Genomic DNA, 26418 nt, shown 5'->3' with positions numbered 1-26418 from the left:
CTTTTTAAGTACTTTTTTCCTGCAATTTCGTGGTATCCAATTGGTAGTCAAAGTCTTGTCCCATCTCTGCAACTCCCGTACGGACTCGGGAGAGGCGAAGGTCAAGAGCCATGCATCCTCCAAAACACAACCCAGCCAAGCCGCACTGCTTTTTGACACGATGCCCGCTTAACCCGGAAGCTAGCCACACCAATGTGTTGGAGGAAACACCGTACACCTGGCAACCATGTCAGCGTGCATGCGCCCGGCCCGCCACAGGAGTCGCTAGAGCCCGATGGGACAAGGACATCCCGGCCGGCCAAACGCTCCCCTAACCCGGACGACACTGGGCCAAATGTGCCGCGCCTCATGGGCCTCCCGGTTGCGACAGAGCCTGGACCCGAACCAGGATCTCTAGTGGCACAGCTAGCACTGCGATGCAGTGCCGTAGACCACTGCGCCACTTGGGGGGGACACCATGTCTCTCTTTTTGACAGAGTGTGCGAGGTGATGTTTCTAGCCTAATTGTCTGTTGTATTATTTCCTGTGACACTGAGGTAGCGTGCAGTCACCTTTTAATTCAAACCTTGGCCTGTCTCTGTGACTAATTGTTACTGTGTAGTTCCAGAACGGGACAGCCAGGAAAAGCTCACTCATTCAGTCAGACACATAAACACATGACTGGGAGCAGGTTGACTCTGTCTGACCAGCCTGTTGTTGTGTTGTTCACTGCTGTACAGCAGGCTGCATTTGTAAGTCATTATAGGGCTGATGGCTATCAGGACTCCCTCTGCGCTCTGACATTTTCCTCATTAAGCTGTGCTGCTGTGCTCGAATGCAATGTGTAAGAAACATGCCTCTCTGTACAGCACATCAAATGTTATAAAGCTTTGTTTGTCTGACAGGGCAGAGAAGCAATAATGTTTCAGTGTTTTGTCATTGTCATTTGACATTTGACATCAGTTCAACACATGTGGGACTAATTGAAAAACATGTCTGTAATGTGATCTAAGCTGTGCTTACTGTGTGTGTGTGTTTATTCCAGGTCTGACTGCTGTGGGCGGTCTGTCTCTCATGAGGGGGGGTCAACATCGCTGGCGAGTGACTCTGGACTAAACCAGACAGTAACTGTGAAAACAGATAGTGAATGGAGCAGACAAGCTCCCCTTACCTCAACATTGTACCCCCTTTGGAGACCTTATATAAGATCTTAGAATACGTAAGATACGTGGATATCAGACCCCTTTAGGGCCATTTATTTCACTTGACTATCTATTAAGAAACTGCTTATTGCTCCACTGTGCCCTCTTCCTCAGCTTTGACCGTTAGTTGGCCCATGGACCCTGTTTGTGCCCTTCCCTAACTCCCTTTAGGTGGAAAATAAGGAACTTCACACATGAACTGGAAATGACTGAGTGGTCTTCAAAGGGGCCATGGCCATGCAATAAACCAGGCTTAGTCTAGCTCTGCTGAGAAGAAATGAGGGAACGTTGTTAATGGTAGTGTCGGGAAAGTCTTTGGTGCATCGTTCTAGACAGCCGCTGAGTCACTCATTCAAAGGCTGCAGCGGTCCAGAGGTCCCAGTCTGTGCGAGGGCGCTCCAACAGGCCAGAACACTGAGCAGGGTCAAAGATCATGGCAGGGATTCATTTGCTGTAACAACCAGTTATTATGACTCTCTCAGATCTCTTTGTGCATATGTTCCAGTGTGCTTAAAGTGCACCTCTTTATATATATCTATATTCATTTTCTTTAAAGAGCAGGTGTTTAATTTAGTTTTAAAGTCCCTATTGGTTTCCATTCCACATGCAACATTTCTTAGTGGTCTACCGCACCATCCATAAACCTTCAGTAACATAAAAACGGACATTCCACCATTTGTTTCCTAGCCCTTCTGCTACAATTTTTATATTGTGAAGTGAATACACCAAAAAATTGCCCTCCAATTTAGTTTCAATAAACTAACCCTGAAATTTATAGAGTACCTGCTCCTCATACAACGGGTTGAGGAATAGTTTTTTCTTCCTCTGGCTCTTGCCTTTTGTATTGCCATGTGCTTTTATAGCGGCAGCACGGAAAAATCCTGTGCATGCTTTTCTTCAATACCTGCCCTTTGCATTCTTGAATCTGAATGTATTGACTCTGAGCCTCAAGTCTGAAATATTTTTTTAAAATTATTGGTGTGTTTAAGTGATTGAGGTCTGGGCTGGGCTAAAATTAGCGCGTACAGCTGAAGTGACAGATGTTAGCCACTGAATAACCTGTCTGAGTGTGGGGGTGTAGTGGCGATGTAGAGAACCCAGAGGTTGCTTTTGGAATGTAATGTGATCCGCCCCAGCAGAATGAAGTGTTCCGTCTGGTCGTTATATCAGGGGAGCGACTCCACCAAGAAAACCCCCAGCTACTACATTCACTAAGTTGGCTTTTAGGAACCTTTTGTGCGCACAATTTTAATGGGTTACTCAAATGTCAAATAAGGGTGCTATAAATATTTGAAATATGAAATAACCGTCTTCACCCTGTTATGCCTGAAGCGTTCCAAACAGAGTGTATATGCAGACCGTTGTCTACCAGGTTGAGTTTGACTGGTTTTGTTCTCTTTCTCTCTCAGGTGGTTTCCTGGTCACCAAGAAGATGCTGGACATGTTCAAGCGTCCCACTGACCCTCCAGAATACAACTACCTGTACCTACTGCCCACCGGGTTGTTTGTGGGGGGCTATGGAGTCGCCATGCAGGCTGGCTACAAAATTGAACAGGTGAGCATCACCTAACCCTTACACTATGTACCACCAATCAGGTGGGCTCAGGCGTTGTGTTCATTCGGTTGTGTTAAGTAGGAAGAAAACGTGACTGAAATGGGCATGTATTACCTGAACTTTTTAATTTAGAACAGGTTTAAATTTTTGCCACAAAAATTCTTGCTACGCTGTGCCCTACTGAACATGGCCCAGGTCTAAGGCACTACAGTGTCTCTCTCTCTCTCTCTCTCTCTCTATCTCTCCCTGTAGATTACGTACCTGGGCTCTGGTATGTGCTGTGTGGGAATCCTGGCTGGTCTGTCCAACCAGTCCACTGCATGCCTGGGTAATGCCCTGGGCATGATTGGTGTGGCAGGGGGCATCGCTGTCACCCTGGGCTTCCTGAAGCCCACCCCTGAGCTCCTGGCACAGATGAGTGCCGCCATGGCTGTGGGTGGCATCGCTGGTAAGTGTGTGCATGCTTGAGTGTACAAAACATTAGGCATAGACTGACCATGACATAGACTGACCAGATGAATCCAGGTGAAAGCTATGATCCCTTATTGATCTCACTTGTTAAATCCACTTCAATCAATGTAGATGAAGGGGAGGAGACAGGTTAAATAAGGCTTTTCAAGCCTTGAGACAATTGAGACATGGATTGTGTATGTGTGCCATTCAGAGGGTGAATGGGCAAGTGCCTTTGAACTGGGTATGGTAGTAGGTGCCAGGCACACCTGTTTGAGTGTGTCGAGAACTGCAATGCTGCTGGGTTTTTCATGCTCCACAGTTTCCCGTGTGTATCAAGAATGGTCCACCACCCAAAGGACATCCAACTTGACATAACTGTGGAAAGCATTAGAAACAACATGGGCCAGCATCCCTGTGGAATGCTTTCGACACCATGCGACGAATTGAGGCTGCCTCAACTAATTGAAGCTGATCTGAAGGCGAAAAGGGGTGCCAACTCAATATTAGGAAGGTGTTCCTAATGTTTTGTACTCTGTGTGTGTGTGTGTGTGTGTGTGTGTGTGTGTGTGTGTGTGTGTGTGTGTGTGTGTGTGTGTGTGTGTGTGTGTGTGTGTGTGTGTGTGTGTGTGTGCGTGTGTGTGTGTGCGTGTGTGTGTGTTGGATTTGCATGCCTGAATGATCTGAACAACATATGTTATTTACTGTAGTCGACATGTATTGTCTCCTTCAATCATATGAGTAACTGCTTACTGCTCATACTGCAGCTGTGCTGAGGTAATGGTCACCATCATGTCTTAAGCATGTTCCAGTCAGGTCAATCCACATGGTAATTCTTCCTGGAATCAAGTTGGAACCTAGACTAAGCCATCCGTTCAGACCTTAGCCTGTTTGCTTTTCCAAATGCTCCTATTAACCCGGTCCATGTCTGCGGGGCTTTAAGAAGAACACACACACCAGAACACACACACACGGAGGTGCACTCACAAACAAGGAATTTCCCCCAAACATCAGCCATACCTGTGCCTCAGGATTGCCCGTTCCCCAGCAATCCTTAGGGTGTGCGTCTTTGCGCACGTCTCTGTGTGTGTTGACCGGTCCTCATCCCCTCTGCCCCCCAGAGTTGGGTATCGCTAGGAAGATCCAGATCACAGCCTGGTGGGTCTGGCTACAGTGCTGACCTACGTGGCAGAGTACAAGATCGAGTACCCTCACTTTGCTACCGACCCGGCTGCCAACCTCACCAAGATCATCGCCTACCTGGACACCTTCATCGAAGGGTTCACCTTCAGCGGGGTCACCTTCAGCGGATCCCTGGTGGCTTATGAGAAACCACAAGGTGAGGACGAACGATTGTGATTGGGAATAGTGATGCATTGTACAGTATTTGAGTCCTATGTAATTCTATGGGATTGGGGAGGTGGACGTGGGATGTTGTTTTTGTTGGGAGCTGCAAGTGAAAAGGGGAAGGAAATCCTAGGCCAAGCACGCCATGGGTTTTTACGGTTCCACTTTGACCTACATTTCCTGTCAGCAAATGAGGCAGTTAAAGCAATACGTATATTCCTTATAAATATTCATCATCACGGCCCATTGACTTGATTAATTTGTCCATAGATGTTATTATTCATACACTATATACAAACGTATGTGGACACCCCTTCAAATTAGTGGATTTGGCTATTTAAACCACGCCCGTTGCTGACAGGTGTATAGAATAGAGCACACAGCCATGCAATTGCAACAGACAAACATTGGCAGTAGATTGAAGAGCTCAGTGACTTTCAACGTGGCACTGTCATAGGATGCCACCTTTCCAACAAGTCAGTTCGTCAAATTTCTGCCCCGCTAGAGCTGCCCCAGTCAACTGCGCTGTTATTGTGAAGTGGAAATGTCAAGGAGCAACAACTGCTCTGCCGCAAAGTGGTAGGCCACACAAACTCACAGAACGGGGCCGCTGCGCATAAAAATCGTCTGTCCTCGGTTGCAACACTCACTACCGAGTTCCAAACTGCCCCTGGAAGCAACGTCAGCACAATAACTGTTCGTCGGGTGCTTCATGAAATGCGTTTCCATGGCTGAGCAACCGCACAAAAGCCTAAAATCACCATGCATAATGCCAAGTGTCAGCTGGAGTGCTGTAAAGCTTGCCGCCATTGGACTCTGGAGCAGTGGAAATGCATTCTCTGGAGTGATGAATCACGCTTAACTATCTTGCAGTCCAATGGACGAATCTGGGTTTGGCGGATGCCAAGAGAATGCTACCTGCCTGAATAGATAGTGCCAACTGTAAAGTTTGGTGGAGGAGTAATAATGGTCTGGGGCTGTTTATCATGGTTCTGTCTAGGCTGTACTTCCAACCTTGTGGCAACAGTTTGGGGAAGGCCCTTTACTGTTTCAGCATGAGAAAGCCCTTGTGCTCAAAGTGAGGTCTGTACAGAAATGGTTTGTGGCCTGCACATAGCCCTGACCACAACCCCATTGAACACCTTTGGGATGAATTGGAATGCTGACTGCAAGCCAGGCCTAATCGCCCAACATCAGTTCCCAACCTTACTAATGCTCTTGTGGCTGAATGGAAGCAAGTCCCCGCAGCAATGTTCCAACATCTAGTGGAAAGCCTTCCCAGAAAAGCGTAGGCTTCGATAGCAGCAAAGCAGGGACCAACTCCATATTAATGGCCATGATTTTGGAATGAGATGTTCAATGAGCAGGTGTCTACATACTTTTGGTCACGTAGTGTATATATATTACATGCATACATTTTACTGCGTTTTCAGACCAGTAGTGGTCTGGGTCCTTCAGGTTGATGCCTGAGCGTCTGTACCCGAGTCTGCACCCCTCCTCTCAGTCCCCTGTCCCAGCCGTGCCACCCTGGCCCCCCTGCTCCAAGCTAGGCCAGGCGGAACCTTTCCCAGTTTGGCACTAATTAGCCCCTCCGCCCCCAGTCATTTTCCACTTGTTTCCCGAAAGCTGGAACGCATTATCCCAGGGAGCGTTCCCACTCCACAGTCCCACTGGAACCTGGAAAACCTGCTCCGATAAAAGATTAAAACGTCCATTTTCCGCAAAATGCACATTTCACGCTAGATACGTTTTTCTTGTTATTTTCTTTTGTATTTTGTTTTTCAGTCGTGGGTTTGTTTTTGGAAGGCTTTCAAATGAGGAAAAGAGTGAATGAAACATCACAATGCGTCCCATGTCACAGGCGGTGGAATCCAGATGCTGGCTCTGTTCATTTGATTATCAACGTGTATTCAGTTTCAATTTAGCATGAAACAGCCTCATGAACACATTTCAGTCTCTGAAATTCTCTGTTATCTTTCTACCTACCTGCCAAGGATTGAATTAGTTCAAGGATAAACTCCCTTTTTAATCCTTACAATGTGTGTGATAGTAACATCCTTGGATAATAATTTAAATGCTCACTTTCAGATTGTTCTTCAAAAGTGGATGAGGACTGAATACTTGTAACTGAAGGCCATAATAAATTAGATGGGCACCGCATAGTAATGTCCTGATATGCATTTAGCTCTATATGCCTACAGTATTTCTGAACGCTGGGCTGATGGTCTCCAGTGTAGGCCTGATGATCCCCTACATGCTGGACCCCAGCTACACAACAGGCTCTGTGTCCTCTCTCTCGGCCGTCATGGTGCGGCCTCTACGCTAATCAAATAAATAGATTTACTGGGACGGACATCCCCATTCAAATCAATGTTTTAAGTTAAGATGGTGAAGTGACATTTGTGTTTTTTGAGAGAATTTTTCCTGTTCTAATAATTCTATATCTATGGCCCTAATATCCACCAACCTGGACTGACCTGTAATCGTTGAACTGTTTCTTAGAAATACGATGGAAGTCGTATCTCCTTTTGAAATCCTGTGCTCTAGCCCATTTTAGGTAAGTTCAGCTATCCTTCAATAAAAAGCACTCTGCTCACAATCCTGCTCCACTGTTGGCCCTTAAGGAGAGTTTTCGTTGGAAGCATTAACCATAGGATCAATCCATAATATGATGATAGATGGAAGGTAAACTAAGATGATGAGGTTTTGAAGCAGCGCTGAGAGAAGGTGGTTCTGGTTAAAACTGTTGTGAATGTTGGCTGCTCAGGCCTCCGTGTGGTTTTTGACGTTGGATAAATCAACGGATATTCATTTTTTACGTATATAATATCACACCACTCTGACTGATAAGGTGAAGCTAAACAATCACCTGTGCCTGAGCGTGAATGTCTTTAAAAGGAGATCTGATATTGTTCAAGTCCTGCCCTCACTGTTTGTTTGATGGAGTGTATCGTTGCATAATGTGAGGTAGCTGGCTCTGGTTAGAGCCTTTCCCTGAGTTAGGGATCTTGGAGAGTAACACTAGGATGATATCATAGAGAGCACTTGAAATGAATACTCCTTGTTTTAACAAACACCTAATGCACTGACTGAGGCCCACCACGACCTGATAGATACACTACATTTCTACTGCCTGATCAGATTTCTCTATTACCATTCAATAATACAGGTTGTCTGCTTATGCCCACGTGTTTCAGGACGGTGCAGACCTGTGAGTTTATATAGGCCAGGTCGACTACACATATGACACATGCTCTATGCATACCTTCTTTTGGACAATGTATTGAATTTAGCAACACATTAATGAATTGTCTTGTTTTATTATGCCCACTGCCATATCAACCTTCAGTCTAAAGGTAGTCTTGCTCTTCTAGGGCCTGACAACAGCCATGGGTGATCATCACGGTGCTCAGCAGCTACTCCGGCTGGGCCCTGTGTGCTGAGGGTTTCCTGCTCAGCAACAACCTGCTCAACATCGTAGGGGCCCTCATCGGCTCCTCAGGGGCCATTCTCTCCTGCGTTGTGTGTGGTAAGGAAGTCCGTTGGTCTGTATTTTCGAAGTGTCACACATCCCATAGAACAGGGGTATTCAACTCATACCCTACGATGTCTGAAGCCTGCTGGTTTTCTGTTCTACCTGATAATTAATTGCACATACCTGGTGTCCCAGGTCCTTGATGTAGAGGGGAACAATGAAAAAACACAGTGGAACTGGCGTCGAGGTCCAGAGTTGAGTTTGAGGGCTATAGAATGATTAAAGCATGGAGCCTATAGTTCTTCCGTCTGTCTGTATTTAGGAAGTGTCATACATCAGACAATATGGGATAAATAGGCCGCATCAGCTCATGACCTACATATAAACCTTGAAGATGCTAAAATGTGCAAGAGGCAGTTTCTGTGCTTCCAACGTTTTCCACTAGGAGGAACTCTAACTGTACTTAAATGCCTTCTTGGCGGCATTGACTGCCTGAAAGAAACTGGGTTCACTGAAAAATGCAGTTGACTCAAAAAGGCTGAGCAGCTTTTAATCCTATCCATCTCTGTACTCCCCCTCCTCTCTCTCCTCTCCCCCTGGCTAGGGGCTAGGCCATGAACCGTTCCCGTGCCAACGTACATCATCCACTGGGTCAGGCAAGCCCATGGAGATCATAGGAACGTGGACCAGACTGTCAAAATGATCGAAGACGCCCACAACATCATCATCACATCAGGTAAAGTAAAAACCCAACAACACACACACACACACACACACACACACACACACACACACACACACACACACACACACACACACACACACACACACACACACACACACACACACACACACACACACACACAGTGATACTTACACACACCGGAGCACTGACAGGGTAGGTTCATGTAAACCACCCACGTACACAGGGTTCAACTGACAAATGTTTTTAAGACCTAGAGAGTAAGTGCGTTGTGGCCAAAGGTCTTGTGCAGAAAGTAGAAAACATGGTCCTTTGCGATCCACATTTTTCAGAAATTCCCAAACTTTTTTTCTATGTTTAGCTAACCTCTATTGACCTTGTTACATCACCAGTTAATTTGCTCAACTTCATTGGGGCACCTTTCAAGTAGGGCCCGTCAGGCATGCAGGCCCACTCTATCCCGAGGTGGTCCAAGAGCCTGGGTCGTGTTTTGGAGTAGGGTTTATTGAAACTTTGACAGACCTCTGTATAATCTCACTCTCTGTCTTTCCGCTCTCCCACCCTGTCTGAAAACCCGTCCCCTGACGACAGCTCTCTGCACATGGCTTCTCCAACCTAGTGGCGAAGTGAACTGTTGAGTGAGAAGTCAGCTTTATCTCTCCTGCCTGGCAGTGCAGCCTCAACCTGCGCTGGTCCATACAGTATGCTGCTCTTTTTTTATGGGCTTTAATATGCGGTACCCATGGGGCTCTGGTCAAAAGTAGTGCACTATAAATGGAAATGGGGACCCTGGTCAAAAGTAGTGCACTGTAAAGGGTACCATTTGGGACACAACCCCAACCTAGTGGCAGGCTCAGCTCTGCTCTTCTAAACTGCCTGGTTGTCTGTGGCTCGGCTTGACCTCCTGGGCCAGTAAGTGTAATCGCCTCCAGCAAAGCTTATGGCTCTGTCTGTCCTCTGTCTGCGTCGGCATCTACTTTGTTCTCTACAACAGAGAACTGGACCATTATGGGCAGACAGGACGAACAGAGGGGTGATGAGATGTGGGAGGATGAATAAAGAGAAGGGGAGAAAGGATGATGAACGTGGCACTCCAGAGTAAACAGGCGTGGGGGGCAAGCACAACAGAGATGGCTCCTTCATTTAAAACACACCGGCGCAGGCAGTCCAGCCTCCAGCCATCCAGCAGGGCTCAACCCTACGGTGTCCTGACCCAGCCATGGACCTAGACAGTAGACGGTTAGACCCTATCTAACATGGATGTACACCATTGGGCCCATGTAGACAGTGGGGGAGATGTTACTATATCTATTGTGGAGGATGATCTGAACTTCTGAAGTACACAGTTGTCTAACTGACTACTGCAAACCCAGACTTGTTTTTGTATCCAAACATTTTCAAGCATCTTCTCCAAATGTAACCAAATTAGCCAGTGTTTGTGTGCCAGGTAGTCCTGCCAGACTGAAAGGTGATCCTCAGCTTCCAAGGCCTGGTATTATGGTGCACTGTTCCACAGTTGCTCTCTGTGTTGTCAGTGGGTCCCAGATTCTCCTGCTGACTGCAGTGCACTACACTGCACCAGGCCCGAGCTGGAACCGGAGCTGTCTTGTTTTCCTTTTCACGTTTCCTATAATTGGACCAGTCACAGTCACTTTGCTTGATTGACATCAGTGGAAACATTTAAGACTTTTTTTTTTATAAACACTGGCCTTGTCTGGATGGGGTTGTTTTCGTTAGGAGAAAAGCTGGTGTTTGAGAGTCTGCATGAAAAAGTTGAAAATCATTAAGGAGCTAGTGTGGACCGTAGTTATGCTCAGTGCAACATGCTGTGTTGAAAGCAGAGTATTTGACGGCTGTTGTGACAGGCCTATCAAACGTTGTAAACAGCAATTGAGGCTTTAGATTGTCCATTTGCTGTGAATTATTGTTTCTCTTTCTTGGATGGTGGTCATTTCAGGAAGAGGCTTCTCAACTCTGCACGGGGCAGATGATAGATAAGCGTTGATGGTCCTTGTTGTGTTTGACTGGCCTAGATTGGCTTTGGAATGGTGAAGACCAGTGAATAAAGGCTTACTTGGTCTTTTGAGTTAGAAATGTCCTGTCTACCACATGTACTGGAGCAATTAATGTGCACTTGGACATTAATTGTAAGTACGATCATCCTTAAAGTGGAAATCTGCAGTTGGAAAAAGAACAAAACCCACACCACGCCACTTGTTTTTGGTAAACGGCTGAGGGATGGAGCTGGAGAAATGGAACCACTCTCAAATGTATAGGCAGAGCTATGGATGCAAGGACTGACCATCATGAGATCATAATTATTTATAAGATATATTCTTCAAGACTCAATATATCATTTATTTATACGTCTAAAAATGGATGTAGCAACTAAGGATTCTTGCTTTAAGAGTAACATAATTGATTGATTGCTCCAGAATCCTGCACATGCTCCCACTTTACTGCTTCAGATAAAAGGATTGAAATCATTTCACGACTGATTCTTTTTTTTCAGCCTTGATGTCCTTTATTTATTTTACGGTGTTTGTTTATTGTGTTTTAAAATAACAGGCTCAATTATTTCACCTCCGGGTCTTGTTGAAATGAGAGGAAAGAGCTCCCACTTGTATTTAGGATTATTATCAAAACCATATTCTTCTATTTGAGACAATACATGCAGATAAACTAGGTTAGTACACTTGTTTACTCCTGAGCCCTCAGACATCCTCTGTTCCTATGGGAATTCACTGGTCCTTTAAAATGATACTCTACAGAAAAACTCTGGACTTCCCAGTTGCTGGGATAAGTTGGTTTGAATATTTTTCTTGTTAGAATTTAAATACCTGCTGTGTCAAAACAAAAAACGGAGAAATAACATTTAAGCAAATATTTTTGGTTATTGGTTATTTCCTAAATGTTAAATGTGTTTTTATAAGGATTATTTTATTTTTTGAAGCACGTTTGATAGGGCTTTATGTAAATGTTTGTGTTTTTAGCATCAGAATATCAATATCCAGGTAAGAATCTTTGTCTGATTCTTTTTGCTATTTATACAAGCATTTTTGATCACTGTTCACAGGTGGTAGTCCGTTTTGGACTTCTATCAAGAAGTGCCAGTCAAAGTCCAGGCAGACTGTGTTCTGAAGTTTTATTGTGTTCCTTCCTTTTTTCAGACATTTTATACAGACAGCATTTGACAGGTTTTCATAGCAAGTAAAAGTAGAGACTCAGGGCTAGAAAATGATATGTCATACACCACAATTGAGGAACAATGGGAAAGTCATTCTGCTTTGAAAGTTGATGAACTTGTAACCTCACTTTTGAAAAAATGGCCTTTGAATGTTTTGGTACAGTGCCTTGCGAAAGTATTCGGCCCCCTTGAACTTTGCGACCTTTTGCCACATTTCAGGCTTCAAACATAAAGATATAAACTGTATTTTTTTGTGAAGAATCAACAACAAGTGGGACACAATCATGAAGTGGAAAGACATTTATTGGATATTTCAAACTTTTTTAACAAATCAAAAACTGAAAAATTGGGCGTGCAAAATTATTCAGCCCCTTTACTTTCAGTGCAGCAAACTCTCTCCAGAAGTTCAGTGAGGATCTCTGAATGGTCCAATGTTGACCTAAATTACTAATGATGATAAATACAATTTTGTAATCAACTTGTAATCAAGTCTCCGTATAAATGCACCTGCACTGTGATAGTCTCAGAGGTCCGTTAAAAGCGCAGAGAGCATCATGAAGAACAAGGAACGCACCAGGCAAGTCCGAGATACTGTTGTGAAGAAGTTTAAAGCCGGATTTGGATACAAAAAGATTTCCCAAGCTTTAAACATCCCAAGGAGCACTGTGCAAGCGATAATATTGAAATGGAAGGAGTATCAGACCACTGCAAATCTACCAAGACCTGGCCGTCCCTCTAAACTTTCAGCTCATACAAGGAGAAGACTGATCAGAGATGCAGCCAAGAGGCCCATGATCACTCTGGATGAACTGCAGAGATCTACAGCTGAGGTGGGAGACTCTGTCCATAGGACAACAATCAGTCGTATATTGCACGAATCTGGCCTTTATGGAAGAGTGGCAAGAAGAAAGCCATTTCTTAAAGATATCCATAAAAAGTGTTGTTTAAAGTTTCCACAAGCCACCTGGGAGACACACCAAACATGTGGAAGAAGGTGCTCTGGTCAGATGAAACCAAAATTGAACTTTTTGGCAACAATGCAAAACGTTATGTTTGGCGTAAAAGCAACACAGCTGAACACACCATCCCCACTGTCAAACATGGTGGTGGCAGCATCATGGTTTGGGCCTGCTTTTCTTCAGCAGGGACAGGGAAGATGGTTAAAATTGATGGGAAGATGGATGGAGACAAATACAGGACCATTCTGGAAGAGAACCTGATGGAGTCTGCAAAAGACCTGAGACTGGGACGGAGATTTGTCTTCCAACAAGACAATGATTCAAAACATAAAGCAAAATCTACAATGGAATGGTTAAAAAATAAACATATCCAGGTGTTAGAATGGCCAAGTCAAAGTCCAGACCTGAATCCAATCGAGAATCTGTGGAAAGAACTGAAAACTGCTGTTCACAAATGCTCTCCATCCAACCTCACTGAGCTCGAGCTGTTTTGCAAGGAGGAATGGGAAAAAAATTCAGTCTCTCGATGTGCAAAACTGATAGAGACATACCCCAAGCGACTTACAGCTGTAATCGCAGCAAAAGGTGGCGCTACAAAGTATTAACTTAAGGGGGCTGAATAATTTTGCAAGCCCAATTTTACAGTTTTTGATTTGTTTAAAAAGTTTGAAATATCCAAGAAATGTCGTTCCACTTCATGATTGTGTCCCACTTGTTGTTGATTCTTCACAAAAAAATACAGTTTTATATCTTTATGTTTGAAGCCTGAAATGTGGCAAAAGGTCGCAAAGTTCAAGGGGGCCGAATACTTTCGCAAGGCACTGTACACCTACTGGAGAGCTCTTCTTTGTCTACACCCATTCAGCATCATTCACTCCCTCTTAAGCTTTAGCCTCACCCATCTCTTTAAGGGTTGATCTGAGTGTTCTGTCCTAACAACATTCAAGCACCCAAGCTAACTGGCTAACTTTGGCTAGCTTGCTAGCTACTTCCAGACACAAATGAGAGAACAGCTCACTTTGACCATTTTACTCACCCTAGCAGAGCTGGTTAGGATATTTTATGTTATCCAGAGCATTGGTGACTGCAACTGTACTGATGGCAACAATTTAATTACACTTTTTTTGCTAACGTTTACTGACAGCGGGCATATTCAACGGGTGTTGAGCGTTCATACATTTCTCAGTTATTCTGAGCTCTGGCACACTCAGACGGGAGTGCTCTGAAATCGGAGTAGATAGCCAGAGCAAATTTACCAGCTACGTCTATCAACAGCTGTCACAGTGACATCATGAACATTCTATTGAAATGGATATTTGCATAGAAGAGTATTTTGTTAAGACATGTAGCTAGCTAGCTAAAAAATTAACCATAATCCCAACTCGTGACGTTACTACCCTGAATGAATCGGCAGGTAGCTAACCTACCAGGTTCAATGTTAGCTAGCTAACATTAGGCTTTAACTTGCAAAGCAAATGGCTCTGAGATACGAATAATATTACTACACAGATCATACACGTAACGTTAGCAAACGAGCCAGCTAATGTTAGCTAGCTAGGTTAATGGTTCAAATCCCCGAGCCGAGTAGGTGAAAATCTGTCAGTGCTCTGGAGCAAGGCACTTACCCCCCTAATTGCTCCTGTAAGTCGCTCTGGATAAGAGAGTCTGCTAAATTACAAAAATTGTATGTAAAATGTGGCACTCCTTTCTTCCATCATGGAGTGCTTTGAGAGGCTAGTTTAAGGATCATGTCACCTCCACCGACACCCTAGACCGACTACAATTTGCATAGCGCCCCAACAGATCCGCAGAGGACGCAATCACCATTGCACTGCACACTGCCCTATCCCACCTGGACAAGAGGAATACCTATGTAAAAATGCTGCTAATTGACTACAGCTCAGCCTTCAACACTATACTGCCCTCCAAGCTAGTCACTAAGCTCTGGGCCCTGGGTCTGACTTCCTGACGGGCCAACCCCAGGTGGTGAAAACAGTCAACAACATCTGCGCAACGCTAATCCTCAACACGGAGGCTCCTCAAGGGTACATGCTCAACCCCCTCCTGTACTCCCTGTTCACTCATGCTACACACGTCTCCAACTCAGTCATCATGTTTGCTGACAACATAACAGTGGTAGGCCTGATTACCATCACCAGGGAGTGGTGCCAGGAAAATAACTTCAATGTCAATTAAATGAAGAAACTGATCTTGGACTACAGGAAACAGCAGAGAGAGGCTGAAAAAAATTGTCTTGGCCCCTAAGACCCTTACGGACGTCTACAGAGGCCCCATCGAGATAATTTTATCAGGCTGTATCGTCGCCTGGTACGGCAACTGCACAAACCACAAACGCATGGCTCTCCAGAGGGTTGTGCGGTCAGCCCAACGCATCATCTGGGCCACACTGCCTGCACACCAGCACATCTACAGCACTCGGAATCACAGGAAGGCCAAGAATATCATCAAGGACCTCAGCCACCCAAGCCACGGCCTGTTCACCCCACTACCATCTAGAAGGTGGAGACAGTACAGGTACAATACTGTTTTACATACTGTCTTACCCACTTTATACAGGACCTTCAGAAAGTATTCACACTCCTTGACTTTTTCCATATTTTGTTGTATTACAAAGTGAGATTAATTGATTTCATTGTACGATTTACAGGAAATAAATTACGTGTAAATGTTATTTTTATTAAAACACTATCTTGATTAGATAAGTATTCAACCCCCTGAGTCAATATACACTGAGTGTACAAAACATTAGGAACACCTACTTTTTCCACGACAAACACTGACCAGGTGAATCCAGGTGAAAGCAATGACCCTTATTGATGTCACTTGTTAAATCTACTTCAATCGGTGAAGGGGAGGAGACAGGTTAAACTCCAAGTACAGTTAGGACACATGGAAAGGAATTTTCTACAGGCATTAATCATGCAAACACATTTATTTATTGTGGCACAGCGTCTGATTGAAACGTATGCTCTTCTGTTCCCTATCCATGGAATTAGTCCACTGCACCACCAGGATGGCGCTAGCTTGCCATGTTTTACTTTTTACTCATACCCCAAACCCCATTTCAAAAGAAACAAGCACTCATTAAGATCAGGTGTGGCCTATTAGTGGGCACCCAACCCACCTGAACACACTTAACAAGATGAAGGATCGAGAGTTTTGTTGACGCTGAGAACGGAATGTAAATGTTTTTAAAAAGTGACCGTCTTTAAAAAGCAATGAATCCCTTTGAAAACGATGTGGCATCGATATGAGTTAGTAACAGTTATTCTAGTGTCCAAAATGACTACAAAGTGTAAATAGGATCATTTTCCTAATAAAGTCAGTCTCGTCTAAAACTGAGCAAGGAACATACGTGCGTCACAATGGGTAAATTTAGTTTGGGTTTTGATTTGACGATGTACATTTGCCCACTAACATGGGGTGAACAGCTTTAGTGATGGCTCTCTATCCAATAGCATAGACCGTGAGATATACCTGCCCAGCCACCCGACTTTGTTTACATAAGACAATACGTTGCGCTTTTTAAAAACTTTTTTTAAACTTGAGAAATAGTGCACCAAACACCTTTGTTAGATTTAAAATTGCGCAACTAAAGCATCCTCTGCAAAAACATCCAAAATAATTACAGATTTCAGATTTAGCTTAGATTCATTCTGATGATTTTTAGGAAATGAAGTGAAGCTTCCGCATCTACAGTGTCTCGTGGGGGACAAACATCATTAACCAAATGCGGAATCGGCCAGGAAACACACCTCCAAGACCGAAATGTTCTCTGAACAATGTTCTTAATGTTCTGAAATGTTCTTAATGAACATTACTTTAAATAGATCCATGAGGAAACCTGTAGGAAACGTTATGCTGAAGTACGGAAATTCCCACCTAAGAAACCTATGGTTCTCAGAACGTTATGTGCTAGCTGGGAATGGACCTACTGTATACAGTATGTTTTTCTGGCCTGCAAATTGATTTGGACGAACAAATCTGTGCTATTTTGAAATCGCGATGTGGCCCTCGAGCCAAATTGCCCACCCCTGTACTAACCCCTTCATTACCCGTGCCTTGCAAAGGCACCACTGGGGTGATGAAGAGAGGAAAGAGGAGGGAAGGGAATAGGCACACCGGAGAGAGGAAAGAGGAGGGAAGGGAAAAGGCACACCGGAGAGAGGAAAGAGGAGGGAAGGGAAAAGGCACACCGGAGAGAGGAAAGAGGAGGGAAGGGAAAAGGCACACCGGAGAGAGGAAAGAGGAGGGAAGGGAAAAGGCACACCGGAGAGAGGAAAGAGGATGGAAGGGAATAGGCACACTGGAGAGAGGAAAGAGGAGGGAAGGGAAAAGGCACACCGGAGAGAGGAAAGAGGAGGGAAGGGAAAAGGCACACCGGAGAGAGGAAAGAGGAGGGAAGGGAAAAGGCACACCGGAAGCTTGTGTAATTTTCCTTCATTCGTTTGATCTGGGGTTCCAGCAGCTGCTGGTACTTAGAGCATTTGCAGTTGATTAGAGGAGGAAGTGGGTGGCCAGAGAGTCCTGTCCCCCCTCCCCTTCCCTCTCGGCTGGATAATTGGGTGGGGGTGTTAGGCTGCTATGAGGGCGGGGCATGGGGCTGCCACTGTTTGGAGCCTCAGAGGTGGATATTGTTCCTAATGTATTTGTAATGTAATGTAATTCACACAGTGTGGTGTTGCTCTGGTTAGCCTCTCTTGTAAAGGCCACACCCCCCCCCCCCCCATTTCAACACTGCAACATGTACACTGCATTGCATTACATGAGGTACCTAACGGGTTAACTCCACACACTGCTACACACGAGGGTATTCAAAGTTCCTAAGGCAACTGTGGGTAACAGCCGTGTGTGTAAATTGGGGACTGATTCATAATGGCAGGAGATCACAGAGGGTCTGGGTAGAGCAGGAGAGGGGGAACGAGACACCTCAGGCAGTATGAGTAGAGTGCAGCTGCTCTGATCTCTGCTTTTACTCTCTGGTCATAAACCTGCTGCTCCAGTGTGTATCCGTAGGGCCCTCTCGTCCTCCATCCTTAACCCATTTCCCCTGCTTCTCAGGCCCTTTATGACCTCTGACATTAACCTAAACTGCCCCCGGCACTAACATCATGGCCCCTCCATCTTGTACTTCTGACTCAACTTTTGTCAACAGCCAAAATATTATGATACTTTTAAACCACAAGGGTTTTTTCAGCCTTCTCATCCTTGTGATTTGCCATATAGATGGAGGTGAATAAAATGTTAATCCTTCTCTCTTACCAGTTTGGTATCCACCCAGAATGCCTGGGCAGCTCAACGTGCTATTGGCCGAGGTGGGCATTCCCTATGACATCGTGCTGGAGATGGAGGAGATCAACGAGGACTTTGCTGGTATGTTTGGTTTCACCTTCACGTGTTCACCTCTTGTGTTTCGGTCTATAGACAATATGCACCACATTTTCTCTGTGGTGTGCTGTGATCTCTTTTTATATGTCTCAGAGACATATAAGACATGTGACATGTGCTGTGATCTCTTTTTCTATGTCTCAGAAACGGACCTGGTTCTGGTGATTGGTGCTAACGACACAGTGAACTCTGCAGCCCAGGAGGACCCCAACTCCATCATCGAATCCATGAAGAGTGAACGAGTATACACTTCAAGGGGGAAGAAAAGGTAGGGAATGGGACTGCAGCCCCTGTCAAATGTTGACTGTCACAGAAGGGCTTGTTGGAAGTTGAGCTGATTTACTCCGGCTCTCCAAATGGTGAAGGGTAATACTGGAGCGGGTATCTAACATGGGCTCAGAAGGAAGCTATTTGTCTTTAATTCTGTTCAAGTCCTAGACTTCCAGAGTCCACGGGCCACATCCTTAGAGGGGGACGGGGCCTCTTTCTACGTACAAACACTTGCATTTGAACACACGCATGCACCCTGTACTCTTTGTTACTGAGGCAACAAAGCCCTTACCCAGGTGTACTAGCTCCAGCAGGCACAGATCTCACACGGCTTCCATTAGCGGTGACTCGCTCCCTCTGGAATGATGACATTTTGGAGCATCCGAGTGGAACTTTTCCTAAATGTGGGATTCATATGCCTCACCACCCCACTTTAAAACGCCTTCATTTCTACAGGTTCCCTTGGGAAATCAGAGTTTGTGAGCTTTAATACTACCAGCACCCCAGCCCTCTACTATACTGGGCTGTATTAACATGACGTGTGTGTTTATATCCCTCGGACCTGCTGGACTGTTGAAAATGTTATTTTCATTGTTCTTAAAGTGACTCAGACACTTGAATTAATAACCTTCCACTTGTGGCTCATGTTTATATGACGCTGTGTGGGGCCGGTCAGGCTGTGGTGCGGATGGGTGTGCTGGGCCGGGCTGTGTGTGTAGTCTAACTGTAGATATAAACAAACCAGGAGGGGCTCCTTAGTGCCACCGTAGCCAAGCTTGTCAGAGCAGACAGAGGGCATTCCTCTGGTACAGTACCCTGGCCTCGCCTGGTGGACGGTTAGGTGGCTGGTGATTCAATGGTCCAGGCCTAGCACGACCGTGCCATAGCCACATCCTCTGGTGCTGATTGCCAGACTAAGATTACCTCTGTTTGCACCCTACCCCTGTCCCAAATAAAACCATCTGTCCCATGTATTATGGATGAGGAGGTTGGGGAGTCTGGACTGGGATGCCCTGCCTAGAGAGGCTGGCTAGGGTAGGCCTGGGTGTCCCAGACCCTTACTCTAACCCCGGCCTGCAGCACAACCATAGTGGGAGTGATTTACACTCTTCTCTCACAGGAGAGTGTTTGAGTCAGTGCATGCTTGTATGTGTGTGTTTTGTGTTAAGAGTAGTGTTTGTGGGTGGGGCCGCACCATGGGAACACTAGCCACTACTGACCCTTTCCTGCCTCTCTGAGTAGATTCGGACGGTCCTCCTGTTGATTTTTGGGTCTCAGTATGACAGAGGTTCTCTTCCAAGTATCTTTCAGCGTGTCAGATAGCAGGGAATAAAAGTCTAGTGGTGAGAGCACCGCTCTGGCTTTACTTATTCAATTATTGTGCTGCGTTCTGTGCCTCCAAAAACACATGCTCACAATCACGGGATGCTCCAATCCATTTCCCAGGTCTCTCTCTCTCTCTCTCTCTCTCTCTCTCTCTCTCTCTCTGCCTCTCTCTGCCTCTCTCTGCCTCTCTCTGCCTCTCTCTCTACAGACACTAATGATGCTTAATTTTGTAAATGGCCAACACTTAAATGCCCATTAGTTGTGGGACAAACTTACTCTTCTCCTCCAAATGGAGCCCTTCCCCCTACATCTTCCACTTACATGCAGGTGCATGCAACATTTAAACCCCTGTTGAGGTATGTTCATGGATCCGTGTTAAATGTTTACCAAATTAGACAAAAAGAGGTGCTATCACAGTTGGGGTTGTCTTATTTACTATAGCATGTTTAGTTTCAGAAAAAAACACTGATTGCTTTTGATTATTTGTAAACATACAGTGCCTTCAGAAAGTATTCACACCCCTTGACTTTTTCCACATTTTGTTGTGTTACAGCCTGAATTTAAAATTGAGATTCTTTTGTCATTGGCCTACACACAATACCCCATAATGTCAAAGTGGACTTATATTTTTTTTTATTGTTTTAATTACTACAAAGATACAGTGGTCCTTCCTAACTTCGTTGCCGGAGAGGAAGGAAATCGCTCAGGGATTTCACCATGAGGCCAATGGTGACTTTAAAACAGTTAGAGTTTAATGGCTGTGATACAGTAGGAGAATTCTGAGGATGGATCAACAACATTGTAGTTACTTTACAATACTAACCTAATTGACAGAGTAAAAAGAAGGAAGCCTGTACAGAATACAAATATTCCAAAACATGCATCCTGTTTGCAACAAGGTACTAAATCAATTAAATGTTTGTCCTGAATACAAAGTGTTCTGTTTAGGACAAATCCAATACAACACATTACTGAGAACCACTTTCCATAATTTCAAGCATAGTGGTGGCTGCATCATGTTATGGGTATGCTTGTAATTGGAAAAAAAAGAAACGGAATGGAGCTAAGCACAGGCAACATCCTAGAGGAAAACCTGGTTGTCTACTTTCCACCAGACACTGGGAGATGAATTCACCTTTCAGCAGGACAATAACCTAGAACACAAGGACAGATCTACACTGGGCACCCTAGTGGCGCAGCGGTCTAAGGCACTGCATCTCAGTGCTAGAGGCGTCACTACAGACCCTAGTTCCAGGCTGTATCACAACCGGCCGTGATTGGGAGTCCCATAGGGCGGCACACAATCGGCCCAGCGTCGTCCGGGTTAGGGTTTGGCCGGGGTAGTCTGTCATTGTAAATAAGAACTTGTTCTTAACTGACTTGCCTAGTTAAATAAAGGTTAAATGAAAATAAAATACACTGGAGTTGCTTACCAAGAAGACAATGCTTGTACCTGATTGGCCGAGTTACAGTTTTGACTTAAATCTGCTTGAAAATCTATAGCAAGACCTGAAAATGGTTGTGTAGCAAGGACCAACAAACAGTTTGACAGAGCATGACGAATTTTGAAAATAATAATGGCAAATGTTGCACAATCCAGGTGTGGAAAGCTCATAGAGACTTACCCAGACAGACTCACAGCTGTAATCGATGCCAAATGTGCTTCTACAAAGTATTGTCTCAGGGGTGTGAATACTTAAGTAAATTAGGTATATAATCAATGCATTTTGCAACAATTTCTAAAACATGCTTTCACTTTGTCATTATGGGGTATTGTACGTAGATGGGTAGAAAAACATATATTTCATCCATTTTGAATTCAGGCTGTAACACAACAAAATGTGGAATAAGTCAAGGGGTATGAATATTTTCTGAAAGCACTGTAGGATAAAACAATGTATCAGGCATTCTTTCTCGGTTGTGTAAACGTCTGCAGTCTATGCTGAGCCCCTGCGTCCATGTCTTTTTAGGTGGTTGTAATGAAGCGTTCTCTGGGAGTGGGCTATGCTGCATTGGACAACCCCATCTTCTACAAGCCCAACACAGCCATGTTGCTTGGAGATGCCAAGACGACCTGCGATGCTCTGCAGGCTAAAGTCCGCGAGGCCAGCTAGTGAGCCGTGGCTGGTCCAGTAGGGCTCGGGCCTGTCTGACTGAGCAGCAGGTGGGATGGAGAGGTGGTGCAGGGCACCACAACACATACACCCAGAGGGAGGGTGTTGGGCACAAACAAGCTAATAGTTAGACATAGCATTAGTGTATTGATGTTGTAGTTTTCCTCTCCTGGCGACAAGTTTTCCTCCTCACTTTTTTTTCTGAACAGTTGTTTGCTCTGATGATGAGTAGGTGTTCTCTTCTTTCTTCGATGTTTGTGACAACATTGTTGAGCCATGAGTATTTTCTTCTCCGCCTCTTTTTCTAAGCAAGGGAAAAAAAACGCAAAACAGTGTCACGCTTTTTATACCGTAGTTAGATTTTTGTACTTGACCAAGTGTCAAAATCGTTTGCGTTTAGCTCCTTCTGGCTTAGCAGCAACTGTTGCATGATTAAGTACAATGTAAAGCCATATTCAGTAATGGCAACTCTTAACTGTATGCTTTTTTTGTGCAACATGTGTGCTTACAGTGTAATGACTAGCTTTGTCTGTAAACTTCTGGCCCATCCTTGGACCCTGAGCTATCTAACCTCCAAACGAGCTTCAATGCCATACAACACTCCTTCCGTGGCCTCCAACTGCTCTTAAACACTAGTAAAACCAAAAGTATGCTTTTGAACGTTTCGCTGCCTGCACCCGCACGCCCGACTAGCATCACCACCCTGGATGGTTCCGACCTAGAATATGTGGACATCTATAAGTACCTAGGTGTCTGGCTAGACTGTAAACTCTCCTTCCAGACTCATATCAAACATCTCCAATCTAAAATCAAATCTAGAGTCGGCTTTCTATTCCGCAACAAAGCCTCCTTCACTCACGCCGCCAAACGTACCCTAGTAAAACTGACTATCCTACCGATCCTCGACTTCGGCAATGTCATCTACAAAATAGCTTCCAATACTCTACTCTGCAAACTGGATGCAGTTTATCACAGTGCCATCCGTTTTGTTACTAAAGCACCTTATACCACCCACCACTGTGACCTGTATGCTCTAGTCGGCTGGCCCTCGCTACTTATTCGTCGCCAGACCCACTGGCTCCAGGTCATCTACAAGTCCATGCTAGCTAAAGCTCTGCCTTATCTCAGTTCACTGGTCACGATGGCAACACCCACCCGTAGCACGCGCTCCAGCAGGTGTATCTCACTGATCATCCCTAAAGCCAACACCTCATTTGGCCGCCTTTCGTTCCAGTTCTCTGCTGCCTGTGACTGGAACGAATTGCAAAAATCGCTGAAGTTGGAGACTTTTATCTCCCTCACCAACTTCAAACATCTGCTATCTGAGCAGCTAACCGATCGCTGCAGCTGTACATAGTCTATCGGTAAATAGCCCACCCAATTTTACCTACCTCATCCCCATACTGTTTATGTTTATTTACTTTTCTGCTCTTTTGCACACCAGTATCTCTATCTGTACATGACCATCTGATCATTTATCACTCCAGTGTTAATCTGCAAAATTGTAATTATTCGCCTACCTCATGCCTCATGCCTTTTGCACACAATGTATATAGACTCTCTTTATTTTCAACTGTGTTATTGACTTGTTAATTGTTTACTCCATGTGTAACTCTGTGTTGTTGTCTGTTCACACTGCTATGCTTTATCTTGGCCAGGTCGCAGTTGTAAATGAGAACTTGTTCTCAACTAGCCTACCTGGTTAAATAAAGGTGAAATAAAAAAATAAAAAATAAAAACATTTGCATTCCATTCTCTTCTTTGTAAACAATTCTCTTCTTCCATCAATGGATGCAGTAAAGAGAACAATCGAACTCGACCAAACAATGGCAACGCCACTCACGCGTCTCCCCCCATCAAAATTAGCATACATTTAGGCTATTGTTTATATGTGTATTGCACGCTATTTTGGGGTAACAATAAACAGTATGTTCATGTCATCGTCACCAATCAACTGCATTACACTGAAAACAGCTTCAAGTACCATCACTGATTTCTATACGCTAGCTATGCTACCAGTTTATATGGACAGTAGTTAGCATTTAGCAAACATTTTTTAACACAAAATCTGAACGGATTTGTAAGATCATATTTTTTGAATGTGACGCCATACTTGTTCTTTCCCCTACCGTCTGCGTTCCATTGAACTCTTTACCACATGTATTCTGTTTTTCCAGACTTGTATTTATCTTGTTATATTTTGCTTTGCGCTGACTAGAAAGGTTAGCGTATGAAGGGCTGTTATTCACTTACACATGGTGGCACAATAGACAGCCAAATCATATAGTTGGTGTTAGATTGCCATTTGCCATATTTCTGTCCAGTTTTCAGTCATAAAGTAAAGAACAATATATATATATATATATATATATATATATATATATATATATATATTATTTAGACAAGACCCTATTTGTAAATTGTTAAGGCTAAGCAGGCTTTTCTGCACAAAAAAACTTTCAGAAAATGTATAGTGTCATGGTTGGGAGATACAGTGAGTGCTTTCCTCTCTGGTTTATCATGGAAGCTCATCCCTCAATAAACCTTGATTTAAAATGTGTTTTTGCTCGTTCTTCTCTCAAACACACTACAACAGTTTGAGGCTTGCATCATCTGAGCACCTTTATGGAACTTGGAAGGTCAGGTCTCCGCACTTTCAATAAGTTGTTATAGCTTTATATACCCATTTCATAGCTAGTCTCAAACATATGCAATTAGTTCTTAAAGCTGTAATAGACACTGAGGAATTGTGTGTGTGTGTGTGTGTGTGTGTGTGTGTGTGTGTGTGTGTGTGTGTGTGTGTGTGTGTGTGTGTGTGTGTGTTGTGATGTGATGTGTGAGACAAATACATGGGTGGAGTTGCTGGCATGGAAGTGACGATTTCAAATGAATAGGATTGCATGTGTTTGCCATGAGGGTCACTTCAATGTATAACAAGTAGCACTCAGACACCCTGCTATCTCTGCTGATCCTCCTGACAGACATGTGAGGGCGTTCAGGGGGAAACCGCCTCTTGTTTGGGGAGAAGTGATACTACTGGAATAAGGGTTAGGTGGTGGGCGTACTGTACCTCCTCTACTTTAAGTCTGTCTTTTGTTTGGCCAGCAGCATTTTTCCTGGGCCTGAGGATAAGAGGATAGCCAACATGTTCTATGGTGACAATCCACCCTTATCCTCACCATCCACTTGGGATTGCCTTTCATTTCTGTCTTGTTGAAAGCCAATTGATTTGTTTTCCTTGGCCTAGCATGCGATTTCTCAAGAGGGTATTGCTGCGTTACAGTATGTTTGCACTGTATGATAAGCAAATTATGTTTTTTTTTTTTTTTTTTAAATCTGCAACATCTGGATCCGTCTATTGCTATTTGGGACCTTCAATTTCAAGTCCAGTTCAATGATACCCCTTTCTTGCCAACATGCGCACACACAATATAAAGTTACCCCAGTTATCGCATGAATTCTCTCCTCCCCAAAGCCAAGGAATCCTTCATCACCGCAAAAGTAGCTCACTGGTTCCTTCTGCAGTGACTCTGGCCAGCAGTCTACGTAAATGAGTTCTCTGATGTGCGTATGATTCCACTGGAAGATAACAGTCCCCAAGCCTTGTATAGTACCTTGTAAAAGAATGGGACAGCAGCAGATGGAACTATGTGGAGCGAAGGCGTACATGGTTCCTTCATCACAAATGTGACTGGATTGCACTGTGGTTTGTCACCGTGGACACCGAGGACGCGGCTTCTCTCTGTTGGGCCTTGTTCTTCAACCAACCATCATACTGGGGGAGCATCGTCATCTTTACAACAGCTCTTTTCATGTCATAAAATGATCATACAGGCTGCCTTTTGTCCAAAGGATACATGCAATAGGTATTTGTGTACATCTGGCCCCCTACTGCTTCAAATCAAGCTTTACTTCAGTATTTGCTATAATAAAATCAGCCCTTTATTCTAAAGGATAAATGAAATAGGTCTACTTGTATACATTTGGCCTCAAATACTTCTTCTACCAAAGCATGTTTTACTTCAGTATTTCATCCGTGTATTTGTCGCGCTATACCTCCTGTCCTGGACCTACTTTTAATGGGACATTACTGAGCCAACGTAAGCATTTAAAGCTCTACTGCCAGAAGGATTCCTTTGATCATTTTTCTTATTTTACTTCTCCACTCAATGCCCATCCATAATGTGCTTGGACAGTATCTCATCTGAAAACAGCTTGTTTAAAGAATTGATGTATTGGGGATTCTCTTTAAAAGCCCTAGCCAAAACTGTTCCACTGTGAAGATGAAGATAAACGAAGACACGCTAGACCCCTGCTTTTACTGTTCAATTTCCTTAAGCTTGAAGTTGAATAACATAAACATGTTTGAGTGTCCTTTTTAAGATACTTTTATTGACCAGCTGCTCTGAATGTAAATGTTGGGCTGGGGGAATTTTGGGGTG

General features: G+C 44.3%; 1 pseudogene; it reads left to right on the top strand.

Annotated features, from left to right (window-relative positions):
* LOC139409685 (NAD(P) transhydrogenase, mitochondrial-like) overlaps positions 1-21976 on the top strand; it is a 39261-nt pseudogene extending 17285 nt beyond the window's left edge.
* The last annotated feature ends 4442 nt before the right edge of the window (positions 21977-26418 follow it).

The sequence above is a fragment of the Oncorhynchus clarkii genome, chromosome 5, assembly GCF_045791955.1.
Source record: "Oncorhynchus clarkii lewisi isolate Uvic-CL-2024 chromosome 5, UVic_Ocla_1.0, whole genome shotgun sequence".
Lineage (NCBI taxonomy): Eukaryota > Metazoa > Chordata > Actinopteri > Salmoniformes > Salmonidae > Oncorhynchus > Oncorhynchus clarkii.
This window is presented reverse-complemented; position numbering and strand designations above follow the sequence as displayed.